Source organism: Mirounga angustirostris, unplaced genomic scaffold (assembly GCF_029215605.1).
Source record: "Mirounga angustirostris isolate CCGP_5_RB_7025 unplaced genomic scaffold, mMirAng1.0.hap1 SCAF_11, whole genome shotgun sequence".
Classification (NCBI taxonomy): domain Eukaryota; kingdom Metazoa; phylum Chordata; class Mammalia; order Carnivora; family Phocidae; genus Mirounga; species Mirounga angustirostris.
Genome location: NW_026991719.1, coordinates 105863323 through 105883325, shown reverse-complemented (window position 1 = coordinate 105883325; position 20003 = coordinate 105863323). Strand labels below are relative to the sequence as shown.

At 39.5% G+C, this 20003-nt stretch overlaps 1 protein-coding gene across 6 annotated transcripts in view; it reads left to right on the top strand.

Moving 5' to 3' along the window:
- SMARCA1 (SWI/SNF related, matrix associated, actin dependent regulator of chromatin, subfamily a, member 1) overlaps positions 1–20003 on the top strand; it is a 786408-nt gene that overhangs the window by 271999 nt on the left and 494406 nt on the right. The gene's annotated exons all lie outside the window — the stretch shown is intronic.

The following is a 20003-nucleotide window of genomic DNA, read 5'->3' as shown; positions in this document are numbered from 1 at the left end:
TCTGCGTATAAGAGGAAGGGTTTTTAGGCATTGTCTAGTTTATCACTGGGTGGGCTGACTTGCCTAAGGCTGCAGATCAAATTCATGGCTTAGTGAGGGCTATAACTCAAAGCTCCTGATGTCCTACTTTCTGCTTTTTCTTGTATACCACAGTGTCTCTGTTGTGTGAGCTAAGACAGCACATGTAGGTGGCATGGTGTCTAGAAGATCCCTGGTTTTTATGTATGTGGTTACATATGTACACACACGATGTGTGTGTATGTGTGTATGTAGTGCTTAGAAGAGGGGCTGTCAGATACCCTCATGCATTTTAACTATCATTATTATATATAATAACTATTATATCTTAACTATCATCATTATAACTGATAATATTTTATATACACAGTGCATATGAGGGCCTTGAGACTCAGTAGCCAACTCTTAGTTCACTGATCAAAGTTTATAGAATTCTTTAATGTCCCTCAAATCCACATAACAATCTCACAGGGATCAACATTGTTATTATTATTGTTGTTGTTGTTATTATTATTATCCCAAAACACAGATAAAATAATAGGTTTAGGAAAGTTGAATGGGTGGACCAAGACACATGTAAATCAGTGAGGGACCTGAGCTGACCAAGGCCAGTGCTCATACTTCTATATCAGAGCCTCCTTCTCAAGAACTGTAGAAAAGATATCAAAGGAGGCATAAATCCTAGGTCAGCACTAGACCTACAAGACCAGATTCAGGGAAAAAGGGGAGCTGTTGTATGCAAGCAGCACACGCCTGGTAGTATGAGCTGTGGACAATGGCATCTAAGATTTTGCTTGTTGACCAGTTCTGTTAGGACCAGCCATGCTCATGAGAGTGCCTCTTTTCATCTCAGCTGCCTTTCCATGTATGTTCAAGAAATTCCATCTAATTGGAATAAAACTGACAAAAATAATGAATTCAGATCAACTTGAAAGGCCCAGCTTTGCCATGAGGACATAATATAGCAATGTATTTGAGAAACAGAAGGTAGAGGAAAGGAAAGAGGGAACATGAGAGAGGGAGGGAGAGAGACATGAAAGCTTTTGACAGCTAAGATCTAAACATATAAAATATAGAGGTAAAAAGCAAGCAGCTGTGTGAGAACAAAGGAATACTCTGCTACTCCTTATTCTGCTTGCTGCCCAGACTCTTCAGTTGCAGCTTCTACTAAATAATAATGTGGGCTCTCTCTTTGCTCCCAGCTCAAAGAGAATGATAAAGCAGCAAAACACTCAAAAGTACAGTACAGCCACAGATAAAAGTTGATGACACGGAAATGAGCCCCACCCCCCAACACACACACGTTGGCAACCCCTACTGGAGAAGCACAATGATAGTGAATATAATGAACAAAGAAGGAAAAGACTTTTGAGCTAAGATGGGGTAGGGAGCCTTTCTTTGGTTTCCTAATGGGGTGTTTTGATGATTGCTAATGTCTATAGTGCTCAATTTTGCAGCAGAAAGTTGGAGTGGAAGGAGAGACTAGTTACCTCAGTGCCTCAGTTCTCAATAGGACACAGCTATCTTAGATGTGAAAGTCACACATTAGATATAATCATAGACATTAATTTCTAGGTTCTTCTGCAGATAATAAAAATTGAAGAAAAGTTGGACCCTGGGTTCTACCCATTTTCAGGAAGACATGAAATGGCCAAATGAATTTCTAGTTTTTAGAAAGGAAGTAATGATGGATTGATTGTATAAGACATAGACTGGCAAATTTGATGTTAATCCTAGACAACGACTCTAGAAATGCTATTAAAAGATAGTTTATAATCCTAAGAAGAGTTGGCTCTGATTCGTAGGAGTCAACATGGGTTTGCTGAGAAGTCATGTAATACAAATTTCATTTGCTTATTTAACTAGTTGAGTGATGGTTCTGGGGAATGTAGCATACAATATATATGTGGCTATCATCTAGGCCTTTAGCAAGATTTTTCATGCTATATTTGTGGAAAGTATGAAGATCTGTGGCCTCACTCATACAATTATGTCAATTAGTAGTTTGTTGAAGTGATAGAACGAGAATGTATGGGAACATATTTGGACACTGTTAATATGATGATTTCTAGTAACAAGCTATAGGGTTCTGTCCTCAACCTTGTTCTGTTAAACATTTTTATTCATGACTTGGTTGAAGTTATAAAAAACAGGCTTATTAAATTTATAAAGGGATAGTATATACAATGGAAGCCAGAATTATGATTCTGCAAATTTTGACAGATTTGGTAGATGGGCTGAATCTGCAAGATAAAATTTAATAAATGTAGCATAAAAGACTGTGGGGAAAGTTCAAGAAACTGATTACCCAAATATGGAGTGTGGTTTAGCAGAGTTCATATAAAGAAGATTTAGGGGCTTTAATGTTCAATGAACTCAAATGTACGTTAGTTATGAGATGTGTCTGTGTGTTTGTTTGTTTTAAATGTCTTATTCTTTTTTTATTAAAGCATAGTTGATATACAGTGTTATATTAGTTTCAAGTGTACAACATAGTGATTCAACAATTCTATATATAGAATATTATACTAATATTAATATATAAATGATAGTACATTCTATAACTATTATATGTAGAATTAGAATTCTATAAATTACTCAATGTTCACAATAAGCATAGTTATCATCTGTCACCATACAAAGTTATTATAATATTTTTTACTATATTCCCTATGTTGTACTTTTTATCCCTGTGACTTATTTATTTTATAACTAGAAGTTTGTACCTTTTGACCCCCTTCACATATTTTTGCCTTTGTCTGTGCATTTTTTGTGACACTGATATGGTGGTTCACACACTTGGATTCCCAGGCTGCAACCCAGATCAACTGCATAGAAATCTGTTGGGTTAGGGCCTAGAAATAAGTATGTTATTCCAATGGGAAACCAAAGTTGAGAGCCAGTGTGATAATAGAATGTGAGAGAATTGATAATATGATTGTAATGTGTATTGCTCTAACTAGAATGTTTCACTTAGTCTTGGACAATGTGTGACTAAGATGGTAAGGGGTCCTGCAGTCATACAAACTATGCCATGAGGAACTGTTGAAGGAACTGAGTGTGAGCAATCTCAGGGAAGACATAAAAGATGTCCTCAAATAAGTGTGCCAGAGGAGTTACCCTTATTCTATTTAGTTCCAGAGATGAGAACTAGAACCAAGAAGATGAAGTAAAATGGAGGCAAATTTTAATTCAATGAAAGGAATAATATTCTAGGAGGGCTGTCTAAAGATGGAATAGGCTCCCTCGGGAAGAAATGATTGCCCTATAATTTGGGGACTCCAAACCCTTTGACTGCTTAACCAGTTGGTGAGGAGAGTGTGGAGAAAGCTTGTGTTATTCAAGACTCTTTTTGTGGCACATAACAGAAGCCCAATTCAAAAAGCTTAAAAATAGAGTCAATTGTATCATATAACAGGGAAGTGACTTCAGGGAGGGCTGATTCAAGGGATCAATCGATATCAGGCTCTTTCTTGCCATTTATTTTGGGCCCTGTTTGTCTTTGCTTCCTTTTATTCTGCATTCAGGCTCCCTCCATGCGGTGTCCTGGCAACCCCAGTAGAGAGAGAAAATATTTTCTGATACTTCTCAAAAGAGAAACACTGATTCTAAATGGACAAATGTAGTCAGAAAGCGGGTGGTGTGTGTGTGTGTGTGTGTGTGTGTGTGTGTGTGTGTGTATTGGGAGGAGGGCAGGGGAACTGGATACACAAAACAGTAAGAGTCTTGGCACTGGATAGGTGAATAAGTGAAGATCCCTCTCAGTCCTGAGATTTTAATATTGACACCAAGGCCAGAGTGCAGCAATAAATATAGACCCTCATCAAATATAACATTTTCTCTAGTCAGGCCCATCTGTTTTTCACATCCTTCCCCATATTCACATCTTTGCTTGTATTGCTTAATCTTTCTAAAAAGACCTCCACTTACTACACTTTAACCCATAGTTCAAGACTCATCTCAATCCTGCCTCTTACTCTGTTGTAGCTGCACCAGCCCACACTGATCTGAACCTCCCTTGAACTACTACAGTACTCTTCACAATTACATATTTCCTGATGTCATGTCTTGAATTTTTCTGTTTTTCAATGAGTTAGGATTATAAATTGTAACTGTAAATTCCTTGAGAAGTAGGGGCAATGCCTCTTCCCTTTTTATTCTTCCTGTGCCTAGCATAGAGTTGAGAATATTATATGGGCTTGTTCATTGAAATTTACTGATTGATGGTCATTTTTTAATATATCCATCCCTTTACTACTATGTGTGAAATCTCCGTCCTGCAAGTAATAATGGATTAGATGGCAAAGATGGGAGCATTGCCATCAGAGGGCCTCAGTGGAAATAACTGACACTACCGAAGAGGGCACTGCCACTCTTTCATACTGGTACAAGCTCTGCTCCATGCTCATGTTGCCAGGCTGGTTTCCTTGCTTTTGGACTCTAGGAATGGGTAGGTTTCCTGGTTAGGACCTTTAATCACTCACTCATTACAGAATAATTTATCAGTCACCAATGTTATTCTAAGCTTTGTTCTAGTTATGGGTGATACACAAAACCTCAGTTCTAAGGAGTCTGCAGGGAGAAACAGAAAAACAAAATTAGATAATTATAACATCACAGGGTTCCAGTTCTGGATTAGATAATATAATCATACTCTACCCTGTCTCCACTGTTGTATATAGCTATAAAACCTGAACATAATGAATGGAACATTGAGCAGTCTGAAAAGTAAATAGTAGCAGATTGGGGGAAAAAGCCCCAGAAATCACAGATCACTGAACTGATGGTGAGTATGCTACTTAAAAATTTTGCTATATCCTGGCCTGAATTCAGCACACCAGAATCCTCTTAAGTGGCCATCAGTGAGCAGACAGAGCTCTAGGAGAAGCAATCTAATTCTGTCTCAAGAATAGAAAAGGGAACTACTAACACTTAGTGTGGAAATCTTCCACTTTTTCTACTCCTTTCTGTTTTCTTGTGCTCTGGCTCCCAAGAAATTCTGTGGCAATAGTGGCAGCAGTTGACAATTGGAGACTGCAGGGGCTAAAACTTTGAGGACAGGGAATTCTCCTTTCTTTTTGGTGGATCTGTGGTTCAGAGAGGGTTGAGCCAATTTCCATTGCTTTTTTTTTTCTCTCTCCATCCCCTATCACTTGGACCTAAACAAGGACACATTGCAAAAGTGCATAGCAGACTCCACCCCAAACTGCTAGAACTGATACAGGAATTCAGTAAAGTGGCAGGAGATAAAATCAATGCACAGAAATCAGTGGCATTCCTATACACCAGCAACAAGACAGAAGAAAGAGAAATTAAGGAGTTGATCCAATTTACAATTGCACCCGAAACTATAAGATACCTAGGAATAAATCTAACCAAAGACACAAAGGATTTGCACTCAGAAAACTATAGAATACCCATGAAAGAAATTGAGGAAGACACAAAGAAATGGAAAAACGTTCCATGCTCATGGATTGGAAGAACAAATATTGTGAAGATGTCCATGCTACCTAGGGCAATCTACACATTCAATGCAATCCCTATCAAAATACTATCCACTTTTTTCAAAGAAATGGAACAAATAATCCTAAAATTTGTATGGAACCAGAAAAGACCACGAATCGCCAGAGGAATGTTGAAAAAGAAAAGCAAAGCCAGTGGCATCACAATTCCGGACTTCAAGCCCTATTACAAAGCTGTCATCATCAAGACAGCATGGTACTGGCACAAAAACAGACACATAGATCAATGGAACAGACTAAAGAGCCCCGAAATGGACCCTCAACTCTATGGTCAACTAATCTTTGACAAAGCAGGAAAGAATGTCCAATGGAACAAAGACAGTCTCTTCAACAAATGGTGTTGGGAAAATTGGATAGCCACATGCAGAAGAATGAAATTGGACCATTTCCTTACACCACACACAAAAATAGACTCAAAATGGTTGAAAGACCTCAATGTGAGACAGGAGTCCATCCAAATCCTAAAGGAGAACACAGGCAGCAACCTCTTCGACCTCAGCCGCAGCAACTTCTTCCTAGAAACATCGCCAAAAGCAAGGGAAGCAAGGGCAAAAATGAACTATTGGGACTTCATCAAGATAAAAAGCTTTTGCACAGCAAAAGAAACAGTCAACAAAACCAAAAGACAACCGACAGAATGGGAGAAGATATTTGCAAATGACATATCAGATAAAGGGCTAGTATCCAAAATCTATAAAGAACTTATCAAACTCAACATCCAAAGAACAAATGATCCAATCAAGAAATGAGCAGAAGACATGAACAGACATTTTTCCTAAGAAGACATCCAAATGGCCAGCAGACACATGAAGAAGTGCTCAACATCGCTCGGCATCAGGGAAATCCAAATCAAAACCTCAATGAGATACCACCTCCCACCAGTCAGAATGGCTAAAATTAATAAGTCAGGAAATGACAGATGTTGGCGGGGATGCAGAGAAAGGGGAACCCTCCTACACTGTTGGTGGGAATGCAAGCTGGTGCAGCCACTCTGGAAAACAGTATGGAGTTTCCTCAAAAAGTTGAAAATAGAGCTGCCATACGACCCAGCAATTGCACTACTGGGTATTTACCCCAAAGATACAAATGTAGTGATCTGAAGGGGTACGTGCACCCTGATGTTTATAGCAGCAATGTCTACAATAACCAAACTGTGGAAAGAGCCAAGATGTCCATCGACAGATGAATGGATAAAGAAGAAGTGGTATATATATAACGGAATATTATGCAGCCATCAAAAGGAATGAAATCTTGCCATTTGCAACAACATGGATGGAACTGGAGGGTATTATGCTGAGCGAAATAAGTCAAACAGAGAAAGACATGTGTCATATGACCTCACTGATATGAGGAATTCTGAATCTCAGGAAACAAACTGAGGGTTGCTGGAGTGGTGGGGGGTGGGAGGGATGGGGTGGCTGGGTGATAAACATTGGGGAGGGTATGTGCTATGGTGAGCGCTGTGAATTGTGTTAGACTGTTGAATCACAGACCTGTACCTCTGAAACAAATAATACATTATATGTTAAAAAAAAAAAAAAAGAAGATAGCAGGAAGGGAAAAATGAAGTGGGAGAAATCAGAGGGGGAGACAAACCATGAGAGATGATGGACTCTGAGAAACAAACTGAGGGTTCTAGAGGGGAGGGCGGTGGGGGGATAGTTTAGCTTGGTGATGGGTATTAAAGAAGGCACGTACTGAATGGAGCACTGGGTGTTATATGCAAACAATGAATCATGGAACACTACATCAAAAACTAATGATGTAATATATGGTGATTAATATAACAGAATTAAAAAAATGTAAAATAAAAAAAGTGCATAGCGGAGTAGGGTAACTGAAACCTCAGCTTTCAGGCCACAGGACTGAACAAAAATAGCCTCAGGGAACCAGAAAGTGCTGAGGAGATCACAGAAAGGGAGAAGCTTGGGAAACTGACCTTATAAAGTTGTTTATGAACTCTGGAGCTCAACCCTGTGTGAGTATGTGTGGATTAGACCCTATTTAATAGACAGAAGTCTTCAAGAACTAAACATAGACCACCACCCAGATCCCAGACTATTCACTGAATGGTGGACACATGAATACCTGGATAGTGCTGTAAAGGCTTTGAAAATGGAATGGACTTTGGAACCACAATCCACAGAAGCTGGATCAGAACTTTCACTTAAACAAAACCAGGTTGACTGCCTGCTAAAACAAAACCATCAGTATCAACATTCTTCATAGGATTTAAGCAATGTCCAAGATCTGATAAGGCAGCATCTAAATTATCCAGGATACATCTAAATTACCCAGGGTATAATTCAAAATTATTAGGCATATAAAGAATTAGAAGAATCTTAACTCACATGAGAAAAGACAATCAACAGATGTCATCCTAGATGACAGATGTTGGAATTATATGAAAAAATTTTAAAGCAGCTATTATAAAAATACACCAGCAAGTAAGGGCAAAATCCTTGAAAGAAATGGAAAAATAGCCTCAGCAAAGAAACAAAAAATATAAACAATCACCAAATGAATATTTAAGGACTGAAAATATATAACTAAGACTAGAAGAAGATTACTTAGTGGGCCTTGTAGCAGAATGTGGTTAGCATGATTTCATGAACTAGGTTATACTTCAGTTGCTGCTTGAAGAACAAATGGAAATAAACCAAGTGGGGAAGAGTTGTATTAGTTATCTGTTGCTAGTAGATACATAACTATCATTAACTAGTTACCCTCAAACATAGCAGTTCAAAACAACAAATATTATTATCTCACACAGTATTTCAGAGTCAAGAATCTGAGAGTGACTTAAGTGATTGGGTCTGGCTCAGTCTGTCAGGAGGCTGCAATTAAACTGTCAGCAGGCGTGTAGTCATATCAAGTCCCAGCTGGATTGGAGAATCTGCTTCCAAGTTTACTCACATGATTGTTGGCAGGCCTCAGTTTCTTGTGGGCTGTTGGACTGAAGGCCTCCTTTCCTTGCCATATGGTCCTCTCTCTATGGAAACTTAAAGCATGGCAGCTGGCTTCTGTCATGGCAAATGATCCCAATGGGAGAGACAGAAAGCCAAGATGGAAGCCACAGTCTTTTTTATAACCTAATCTCAGAAGTGATATACCATCACTTCTATTTGTTAGAAGTGAGTCATTAAGTCCAGGCCATATTTAAGGGGAGAGGGATTAAACTTCACATCTTGAAATGGGGAAGTATCAAAAAATTTGTGGACATATTTTTAAAACCACCACAAGGGCAAAGATTATTCTAGGAGGAGGGAATCAGATATGCAAAACCAAAAAATTGAGGGAAAGAAAAATGGACACTGGGGGCTGTTTCTGTCTCTAGTTAAGTTGGACTTATTAAGTATTGGTTGATGTGAAGGTTCTCTGAATGTCAGATAATCCTCCAAAGACTTCTACTTACCTGTCCTGTTTGGGGAAGGCAGCAGGTCCAGGTCAGTGCTTTCACACTAGGAGATAAATAGGACCTGCAGCCCCTGTAGTATTTTGTTTTAGGATCTTGGAATAAAAGGGAAAATATAAAAAGATACTTTCTTTTAGTTATAGGTGTATGTCTTTACAGTAGCATGAGAGGGTAGCCTGGAACTTTAATTGGAGGCTTATTGTCCTTGATAAACTCCGTTCTGCCACTGTCTTCTATCTTCTTACTAGCTAAATCATTGTAAGTCAGTTCTGGTATAATGTCTGTTTTGAAAACTCGAGTTTGTTCCAATGTGATTGATATATTAGGGAACAATTTGGGCATGTCATGAATTTCGTGTTTGCTTGAGCATGATTCCATCAGCAAGAAACACGCTGCTGAACTGAACAATGTGGTAATACACAAAACACATACCTCAAACATCTACTAGCCACAACCATTCACATTTACTGTTACAACTTTCCATCTGATTTCAGATAACACTCCTTCCACTACTTCACAATAGCTCATAACCTGGTATGCCTACATCTACAAACTAGGTCTTTTCAAGATAAAGTGCCATATTTATTGTAGTATTTATGTATTTCTTAACCACTGACATGTGTAAAACTGTGCTGCCTTTCCTATCTGGTTTTTAACATGCTGCTGCTATTTTTTATTATTGTTCTTCTAACCCCATTTTCCCCATAAGCTCTGTGGTTTTCATTGTGCAATTTTGCATAGTGCAGTAATTTTTAAAGAATACATATGTCATGTTATAACAGAAATAACTATATATATACTTTTTAACTTACCTAGGACAGTGTATTTGGGTGGACTTAGCAAACAAGGAAAATCAAGTCAGTGAAGATTCTGTGTTGCAGAGGCAAAAAGAAAAAGAAGAGAAACATTCAAGTACAGTGGTGATGCTTATCTTTGTGGTGGACCATTCAGAGCCTCTATCTAAAGACTCCTTTGGTGGATTTCCTCACTAACAGTTATTTGGTATTCTGGCTTCTGGGTCTCCTGTTCTTCTGACCTTGAGCATTCTCTTCCACAGTAAGCAGTTCTGTTTCTTTGGAGTGTAGTGCTTTGAATAGGGTAGTGAGACATTGTCAAAGAATTTGGACTTTGTGCTCTTGCTTCTCTGACCTTGAGCAAGGCTAGTAGTTCCTGCCAATTTCATATCCTCTCTGAGGACACATCTTTAAGTCCTGCCAGGGACTCTTGACTTTGGATCTGTGACACCTGATGCTGAGATGGTCGTAATCAAGTTCCAAAGTGGTCTGGGGTATTTGGAATACAGAACCTCCTTCTCAGGGTGCCTGGGTGGCTCAGTTGGTTAAGTGTCTGCCTTCGGCTTGGTCACGATCCTAGGGTCCTGGGATCAAGCCCCATGCTGGGCTCCTTGTTCAGCGGGGAGCCTGCTTCTCCCTCTCCCTCTGCCTGCTGCTCCCCCTGCTTGTGCTTGTACGCTCTCTCTCTGTGTCAAATCAATCAATCAATCAATCAATCAATCAATCTTAAAAAAGTAAAAGAACCTTCTTCTCTTGCTACTTGGGCCACATTCAAATCCATGGGAGGAGACAGGGGTAAGTTTAATTCTTTACTCCTCTTTTTCTTCCTTTTGCTCATTATTCTTTCTCTTCTTCATGTTTATTGAGGCAGTGCCATGTAGTAGTTGAAGATTTGGGCACCATGTAATGGTTGTATGACCTTAGGCCACTTACCTAACTTCTCTGCACTCCCATTCCCTCATCTTTAAAATTGAGATTATAACAGCACCTACCTTATAGGCTTGTTGTGATGAATGACATAATCCATGACAAGCACTTAGAACTGGGCTAGTTGATTTACACACATGTTCTTAATCAATACCTAAAGTTAAGGAGACTATATCCATTTAGGATCAAGTGGAGATAAAAAAGTGATGCTGAACTATTAAATTCTGTCCGTGGGAAAATGTAGTTGCATTTATCCATAATTCTTCAGGACTCAGCTATTGCATAAAAAAGGTAGAGTTGTGATTACAGTTTCCACTTATGAAGGTTATAAGCATTGACCCATTTCTTTCATTAACTACTGCTCTTACCCTTAGGGCCAAGGCTGCCAATGTGAAGATGCTTCTATATAACTTTGGGTAAAGATTGAATATTGAGGTTATATAACTGTGACAACAGAAACATATTTTAGGTTGGCCCAAAATTAAATGAAATGTTAAATGAGACTGTAATCTAACCAAGGGCAGAAATTTTGTCTTTTTGCCTTATATCTCATCAACATCTAATATAGTGGTTCTCATCCATGGGAGATTTTGTCCCCCCAGGGGACATTTGGCAATGTCTGGAGTCATTTTTGGTTCTCATCACTGGGGAGGAGGCAGTTGCTACTGGAATCTAGTGGGTAGAGGCCAGGAATGCTGTTAAACAGTCCCCCACAACAAACATTTATCTTGCCTGAAATGTCAGTAGTTCTGGGGTTGAGAAACCCTGCTCTAATGCAATGCCTAAATACAAGGAACATGGTAGCCTCCTGATAAATGTGTATTGAATGGATGAATGAAGTTCAGGGAACAAAAATGTGATTTTGTGGCAGACACATGTTTGGCAGACAATCTTATAAAGGAGTTGTGAGAAAGCCTGGCACTTAGCCAATTGGTATCAGCATGACAGTGTTTGCCCTGTTCAGGCATCCAGTAAGATTGGTCTGTGCCTGGTTCATATGATTACTAAATATTTTGAATAACATCCCTGGAAGGTGGTATTTTTTTAGAAGTTATAGGTAATTGCTTCTGGAAATAAGTTGTCTTAGAAACCACAGGAAGGGGGAATAGACTGACTTTGGCTTTGGGGAGTAAACAGGAGATGGAACAGGGAGTGGCTGTGAATAAATCATACTATTCTGGTAGGGATAGAAAAAGTTTACCATTCTGGTGAAAGAGGGAAAATCAGAGCTATCTATTCCATAGTCCCTCAGTCTAAGTCAAGGCAACAGTTCCCCAAATAGAGAATTAGTGGGGGAAAAGTGAAAAGTAGAATAAAACAAAGTAGTTACAGGACAAAGAAAAATAGGTTATTTTCTGTAATGAGACATTGTCTTAGTCCGTCCAGGCTGCTATAAAAGAATACCATAGACTGGGTGGCTTATAAACAACAGAAATATATTTCTCACAGTTCTGAAGGCTGGGGAGTCCAAGATCAAGGTGCTAGCAGATTCAATGTCTGGTTAGGGCCCACTTCCTGGTTCGTAGACAGCTGTCTTCTCACTGTGTCCTCACATGGTGGAAGAAGCAAGGGAGCTCTCTGGGGTCTCTTTTATAAAGATACTAATCCCATTCATGTGGTCTCCACCCTCATGACCTAATCATCTTGCAAAGGCCCCACCTGCTAATACCATCACATTGGGGGTTAGGATTTCAACATATGGATTGTAGGGGGGAAATGAACATTTGGTCTGTAGCAGGCATCTCTTAGAAATTTTAAGAGTAGCCCAAGTGAAGAGAACATGGGAGCCCCCTCAAAGGTAACTGATTAAATAAACATAGGTACAACCTTATTATGGAATATTACGTAGCAGTTAAAAAAAATAACTCTGTATCTACTAAAATCTCTAAGGCATATTGTCAAGGAGAAAAAGCAAGCAGAAAATACACTATAACAGTTTGACACTATTTCTTTAAAAGAAAAATCCCTCAAAACAACTTTGTAAATTCAGATATATACAAGAACGAAGGTGAATAGGAAAAGGCTTTGAGGGATATAGAGCAAATTGATCATAGTGATTCTCTCTAGGTAGGGGAATACAATAGGGAGTCAGTGGTTAAGAGGCCCTTTTACTTTATGTGTACCGATTGTGTTTTTACAAGAATGTATCCATGTAGTACTTGTATAATTAAAAATATACACAGTGGGAAAACAAAATCCATAGACGTAGTGCAGATATGCAGAAGAATTTTGGGGTCATTTTTGCTTCAAAGAAAGATTTACTACCAGATTGCTGTAAATAGCAACCTTGACTCACAAACATTTGTTGCAGCCAGCTAGGCCCAATGCTAAATAAGGATAGAGGAGTGATTAGGTATATGACCCTTAGGTTTTTTTTTTTTTTTTTTTAAGATTTTATTTATTTATTTGACAGAGAGAGATAGCGAGAGCAGGAACACAAGCAGGGGGAGTGGGAGAGGGGAGAAGCAGGCTTCCCATGGAGCAGGGAGCCCGATGTGGGGCTCGATCCCAGGACCCTGGGATCATGACCTGAGCCGAAGGCAGACGCTTAACGACTGAGCCACCCAGGCGCCCCCTTAGGGTTTTTTTTTTAACCAGGTTTGTTATTGTTGGGTTGGCTCTCCAACCTTTTATTTTAGCCCCAGAGCCCTCAGATAGTTAGTTCCTGCAGTCTGTATCCTGTAGCATGTACAGACCCTGGAAACCTGGGGTCTTCAGGAGGTGTCCTTACTTTGCCTTATCCCTCTGCTCCTTGGTTAAGCTCTGTGCAAAGGAGCTTGAGTGAGAAGGCTGGGCCTTGTGCAGGAGGGGCCATCCTGGGGCCTGGGCCAGTAGTGTCCTAGGCTCCTGTTGGACTGGCTTAGTGATTTGTGTTCTTGCTTGCCTTATAGGAAACAAAAAAGTCTTGAAACTCAGAAGTTAGTTTAGTAATGAACTAAAAAATATTGTGGATTTTCTTCCCCTCAGTATGAATTAAAAGAATTCACTATCCATGTCTCAATAATTTAGTCATGTTTTTTTTTAAGGATTTATTTGACAGAGAGAGAGAGAGAGCACAAGCAGGGGGGTAGGAGAGGGAGAAGCAGGCTCCCCACTGAGCAGGGAGCCCAATGTGGGGCTCAATCCCAGGACCCTGGAATCATGACCTGAGCCCAAGACAGACGCTTAACGACTGAGCCACCCAGGCGCCCCTATATAAATGACCTTTAAAAAGATTTAGTTATTGTTGACATAGAAATCTCCTGGTGTGTCTGGAAGCACTTTCTTTTATTTTAAGGTTTTATTTATTTATTTGAGAGAGAGAGAGAGCACGAGTGGGGGTGGGGTACAGAGAGAGGGGCGAAGAAGGGAACCCCATGAGGGGCTTGATCCCAGGACCCTGGGATCATGACCTGAGCCGAAGGCAGATGCTTAACGACTGAGTCACCCGGGCACCCCAGATTTTCAAACTTTTAAAAATTTTAGGACTCTGTGTTCAAGTGAAATATTTCAGGAAGCTCAATGTATAAAACAGATTAAAACAAAGATGCCCCAGCTATAGTTGGGAAAGAGATGGAGCCTACCTTTTCACTCTTTATTTCCATGGCAGCCCCTGAGAGGGCTCCTTGACACCCCTAAATCTGTTTCTTAGCTCTTTTGAAAAACTACTGCCCCCCTGGCGTTTAGAAAAGAATCCATGCTTCAGAATATCTGAGGAGACATAGATATGCACGAAGAGTCACCTCTATGTTTTACCAACTTCAAATATTGACCAATGACAAGAGAAATGTGGTGCTTTTTACTGGAGCATGTTAGTGTTATTTTGTCACTTAGTTCCCAAAGACACACATAGCTATTGATCTTTCCACATATCAAGGGAAGCTCATAAATTATTGGGGAAATGTCAACAAAAATGAAGAAAATGACAGAAACTCTTCTAGATCTAGAGAAAGACGTTATTTGCAAATTCATGTCCCCCAGTATCAGGAAAATCCCCAGAGGCAATAGGTATTTGTAAGAGCAAATAAGCCACTGATCATATTGCTATTTATCACAGTTGCTCAATTCTGCTTCAGCCTTCAGACCTTGTTGAATCAGGAGAATTTTTTAAAATGAGCATTTGTATGGCTTAAAGGGATTTTTGAGTTCAAAAGTAAAGTTCTGAGAATAGTTCTGTTATTCTCAGCTGGCCCTTAGCCAAGTGGTTAAAACTCATTTCCCTTTTGAGAGTCCTACTCCTTGCTTTGGGTGACAACCTCCCAAGATTTTCATGTTGTCTATGCAGGGTCCCCCCACCCATTCTCCATAGGAATTCTCTATTTCATGTCATCTTGAGAAGCAAATTGCCCTTCATAAACAGATCACATAGTTTTGTAAGTGGGAAGCCAATCAGTAGCATAGTATTTTACTTACCTGGAGTTCTGAACAATTGAGAAATTCAAAGGAATCTAAAGATAAACTAAAATATCACCTTTCATATGGATAAAGTCTAGGGTGAAGGACACCCTATATAGATCTATAAGCAAGTGGGCTTTCCAATACTGTGCCCCTGTGTTAGAGAGACTTACCCCCTCAGTCACAGCCTGTGCCATACCATTGCAGGACCCTCTTACAAGGTCAGGCCCCTCTCACTGTTTGGCAGAAATCAGAGCAGAACACAGGTCCTCTGTAGTCTGCCATGTCCTAAGAAGATGTATGGACGGAACTAGGCAAGCACATTTCCTTGTCCCAAGTTTGACAACTAGTTAAATTATTTCTCAGTCCTCTACTCCCTACAGGTATATCACAACACATGGAAAGAAACATCTGGAGTGGGAAGAAGAGTCTCCCCTAATATTCTCCTGTTTATTTTTCTCTTAACTCACTGAGTTTAACTGTTAACAATCTCCAAAGAGCAGGGAGATCAGCAGTTTATGACAGTCCTGCTCTCTCCTTGATGAAGCTACTTCCCCAACAGCAATCACTGGGACTGCTGATGGACAATGTAGGTGGTAGTGCACCCAGAAGGCTCTGAAATGTGTCTGAAGACTATATTAATTAAACATCAGGATCATGCCACACCCAACTATGAAAATTAATTTTCTATTCTTTTTTTTAAAGATTTTATTTATTTGAGAGAGAGAGAGACAGAGGTAGCCTGAGAGGGCATGAACAGGGAGGAGAGGGAGAAGCAGGCTCCCTGCTGAGCAGGGACCCTGACACCGGGCCCGATCACAGGACCTTGAGATCATGACCTGAGCCAAAGGCAGACGCTTAACTGACTGAGCCACTCAGGTGCCCCTCATTCTCTATTCCATTAACCTTTTCAAATGATGTCCAGCTACATTGTCTTAAGTCATCTATCAGAGGATATACAGAAGATGCCACTCATTTGAGTACAGTCTGTCCTTATCATAATTCTAGGGGACATTAAAATCCAAATATTAAATTCCTTTGCACTTTTCACTGTAAGTCCAGAGAAAAGTCCAAATTTCTTAAAATCTGAGGAACTTAAAGTTCAAAACAAAGCTTTCTTGCCCTTATGAGTAAAAGTTCAAAGAAATTAAGGACCAAAATATATCCTCCCTATCTTCTCATTCTGCTCAATCTTAACTAGAAAGGTTCTCAAGGCCTGTGTCCAAATGGGGTTCTTTAGCAGGTTTAGCCTGTGATATTACTTATTGGAATGGATATGGTCATTTCAGGGCCCCAGAGTTTATAATGGTTCAATGCTAAGTCTCTGATGTTACATAGAGTTCAAAGAATTAAAAGAACCTACAAGATAATCATATCACTGGCCTCATAATTTTTAGTTAACAAACTAACAAGCTATTATAGTCACCTTGTGGCTCATATTGATCTCTGCCTCTTACAATTCACCCCTTTTGGAATCCTTTTCCCTTGTGTGTGGGCTGGACTTAGCGTCTTGCTTCTAACAAATAGAATATGTCATAATGATGGGGTGTCACTTTAATAATTAGGTTACAAAAGACTGACATCATCTTAGTACTTTCTTCCTCTCTGGCTCTTTTCACTTGTATGAATTGATGTCAGCTGCCATGTTATGAGCTGCCCTATGAAGGCCCATGTGGCAAATAATGAGGCCCTCAGTCCAACAGTCTGAAGAACTGAATTCTGACAACAGCCATGTGAGTGAACTTGGAAGTGGATCCTCCTCCAGTTGAGGCTTGAGGTGATTGCAACCTTGGAAAATATTTGACTGTGGCTTGTGAACTACCCTGACATAGAAGGTCCAGCTAAGCTGCACCTGATTCCTGACCTACAGAAATTGTGACATAATAAATGTTTTTGTTTTAAGCCACTAAATTTTGGGATAATTTGTTATGCAGTGACAGACAACTAATACACTGGCCTATAGCCAAAGAAGTTGTTCTGGACAAAATTGTACTATGCCTAGTACTCAGAAATGCTAAAGATTGTGGTGGAAACTCAATATTACCTGAAGAAAAAATAATAGATGGAAGATACCTTGGTTTTAGCCTTGATAGGGATGCCAGTCTGCTCAAATATCTGGAGTCCATGATCTGTAAACTTCAATCCAATTTGGAGAAATTTCTCACTAAGTAGTTAATTTTGGCTTTGTGTATTTAAAATCCAACTGCATAATTATAAAAACTAGTCTCTTGGCCTAATGTAAGCCTCTACAGACTGTCAAGTTTAAAATATCTTGTCTATATACTGGAGTCCAAGGCCTATAACCATGTGACCTGGCTCCACCCAGAAATCTTCCTCATGTTATTTTAGTCTGCTAATTCTAGTCCTAGTCTATTTCCCCATGTTCTTGGTCCAATGCGTCAGGTGTTTGGACTGAAGGAAGTCCAACGAATAACACTTTGAATTCTGAACCAATAGATATTTAAGAAAAAAGAGAAAGGAGGATGGGAAATGAAAATAACCCCTTTATTCCCAATTAAGCTGTTATTTAAAAATGTATTATATCTGTGGATAAGTGAGCTTCTTAATACTGCATCCCAGACTTATTTTCCCAGAGGTAGCACTAGACCATCACATATCCCTTCCCCTCCCCATGGATATTTATGTTCCTATAACACTTTCTGCATGGAAGGGCAGAACAGAATACACATTCTGTGTACACAGCTTCACTCCCAAGACCAAGGGTAGATAAAGGGGCTGGGACAAATGCAACAGGATTTTCCCGACCACTTAGGTACCTGAGTTCCATCTTCCTGGGAAGAAGTGAGGGGGGAGTCATGGAAAGCAACACCAGAAGTGAAGAAATGTGTTCTCCGCTTTTCATAGTTATCAGATAAGGCTGATTAAAATCCTACGAAGGTGATAATGTGTGGTTATCATTCAGGGTCCTCCAGGAGCTAGTGTAAAATAAGAAGATGCTTAGAGATGGGGAAGGCCAAAAGGTCTGATTCATGGCAAAATTGTTTAATTGATGATGTAATTTTATGTCCTACCTCAAATCTTTTCAGCACATGTTCCACCTCCCCAACCCCTAAACTCCAGAAGTCAGGACCTCTGTCAGACCTACATCCATTGGTAATATTCAAATGCTCTGGCTCTATCAAGATCAGGCCCTTTCCTGATAAACCAATATATGCATACTCCTCTTTTGGGGCAATACCTGTTAACCAGCACTTCTGTGTTTTATTCCAAAAGAATGAATTTTAATACTATATGACAAGTTGATGGGGAATTATAAACATAGGCAGCCACTCCTAGTCAGGCTGGCCCTGGTATGTACTTAAAATTTTCTGAATTAATTGTCCTATTGCCTGATGTAGTACCTTTGATTTCAAAAGCAGACTTCAGCCAGGATCCATGGAAAATTCCATTTTCTTGGATAAAACCATTTCTTGTTTAGAAAGCTTACAGTCCCATAGCCAAGAGGCTTCAGATTTGGGTTCATTGGAAAGTTACCAAGGATGACAGCCCTCCCGAAAGAGATTATAAATTGAGGAATAGGGTGTCATTCTGTATTGTTAATTTCACTTGGATGAATATATGACACAGCCCTTTTGTCTTATACAAAAAAGCTTTACCAGTGTCTGATTAAAATGTAAAAGTCCACAGCAGCTAGATACCCTAGCCAGGATATTCTGCTCCTCTGGAAAAGATCAACTTACATCTAAAAGATTTTATCACTCCTTGTGTACCATAAGGATGTTCAGAAATAACTATGGAAAATCAAATATTCTCAGAAAAAAAAGGTTTCTGACTGATTTTGTTCTGTGTTCAGCCTTTTTATGTTTATCAATTCTGAGAAGCATAGAGGTATTTTTGCACATTTCTGACAACACCTGTGTTCCCCTTTTCATGCATTGTTTCTTATTAAATGCATTTGACTACAGCACAGCACATTTATCCTTGGCCCCACTGTGACAGAACATTATGATCTTTTACACAGCTTACGTGGGTCCATATATATTTGTTTTATGTGTGTGCATGTTTCTGTTGGGGGGTAGAGGGCTAGGATGCAGGGAGGCAGGGAACTAGGGAGGTTGGAATGACAAGGGCTTATTTGGTTTTATTCTGTTTGTTTGTTTTTTTCAAAATAACATTTTCAAATAGCTTGGCTTGGAAGTCAGTTTCTGGAATACCTAGCAAAACCTATTCTTCCTTTATTTTTCTTTCACTTGTGGAGCCAAATACAACCAGTCAGGCCTGGATCTATACCAGATGGAATAAGGGTCTGCCTGCAGAAGGTTGGTATAGCCAAACTAAAACTAGCTCCCAACTCTTTCTTTGGGGTACAGCAGTTTTGGTTTGGTTATTTTTTGGGACAAGTATTTTTTAAGCATCTTGTTAAAATACATATATATTATCTAGTGGAAGTAACACATTAAATTATCAGCAGGTTAGGAGGTGATTCAACAGGTTAGGCAAGCACATAGGGCTTTGAGGAGAACTGGGATAAATGTTTTCATGGGAAGTGGCAAGGGAATGATCTGGAAACCATAATTATAATTAGTACTACCATTGCAATCACTACTACCCCCGTCACACCATTATCATTTATTGGATGACTAGTATGTACCTGATATTTTATAGACATTACTTCATTTCCTACAGTAGTCCTGTGAAGTGGATACCACTATTATCTCAATTTTGCAGTTGAGGAAACTGAGCCTCAGGAGAAAAAGAGTAATTTGCACAGTGTTTCTCAGATAGAAGAAGTGAACTCAGGGTTCTAATTCAAATCAAGTAGAAGGCAAGTACAACCATGGGAAACAATCTGGTCAGTGGGTATGGAACAAACATTGCCTTCTGAAACATTTTGCTCAGGTATAGCCCAGCTTCTAGTTATGTGTGGAAAAAACCTGAATAAGCTAATGAACTCAAATGCTGTTACATCTCACTAAGATGAGGAGGGGGCGC